The following is a 1,077-nucleotide window of genomic DNA, read 5'->3' as shown; positions in this document are numbered from 1 at the left end:
TTTGCAGTATTCCCTCCTCTCCCCTCCCACCCCTGGCAACCAACAAAGAAATTTTCCCTCCATATATAAACGTTTCCTTGACACTCCACAACAACAAATGAATACTATATTTGTCCTCCTGTGATTGACTTATTTCACTCAGCATAGTGTCCTCCAAGTTCATTCATATTATGTGGTGTTTTGTAGTCTCCACATTATTCTTTAATGCTGCATAGCATTCCATTGTGTGTATGCACCATCGTTTGGTCATCTGCTCTTCCACTGATGGGCACATAGGTTGTTTAAATCTTTTTGCTACTGTAAATAGTGCTGCGATGAACATGAGTGTGCATATATCTGTTCGTGTCCTGGCTCTCACCTCTCTAGGATATATACCTAGTAATGGGATTGTTCGGTCAAATGGTCTCTCTTATTCCAACTTTCTACTGAATCACCATATTGCTTTCCACAGTGGTTTATCACTTTACAATCCCACAAGCAGTGTATGAGAGTCCCAATCTCTTCACATCCCCTCCAGCACTTGTTATTTTCTGTCTCGTTGAACCTTGCCATCAGTGCTGGGGTGAGACAGTATCTCATTTTTGTTTTGATTTGCATCTTTTTGATGGCGAATGATTGTGAACATCTCTTCATGTATTAGCTGGTCACCTGAATATTCATCTTGGTGAAGTGTCTATTCATGTCTTCTTCCCATTTTTAAGTTGGATTGTTAATTCCTTTGCTGTTGATGTGTTGGAGTTTTCTATAAATCTTAAAGATAAGTCCCTTGCCAGATATGTAATTACTGGCAAATATGAATATGTTGCTGTCATTTTTGTTATGTGCTTTTTCATGGTGTCAATTTCTTTGTTCCATATAATTTTCTATGCTGAGCTAGTTTTGTTTATGACTCGTGTTATTGCTTCCTTTGTTGCTATTATTTTAATATTTGCTAAATATTTGTGCTGGTCCTCTTTTTTATTTTGATGTGAAGGTTTATCATTTTTTTCTTTGAGGTTACCCTGTGATTTATAGTTTTCTTCCCAAGTTTAGAACAGTCTGTTCTATCTTGTAGTTGTCTTGACTTCCCTACCATCT

Source organism: Orycteropus afer, unplaced genomic scaffold (assembly GCF_000298275.1).
Source record: "Orycteropus afer afer isolate SDZICR_OR568_19922 unplaced genomic scaffold, OryAfe1.0 scaffold00368, whole genome shotgun sequence".
NCBI lineage: Eukaryota > Metazoa > Chordata > Mammalia > Tubulidentata > Orycteropodidae > Orycteropus > Orycteropus afer.
Note: the sequence above shows the minus strand (reverse complement) of the source record.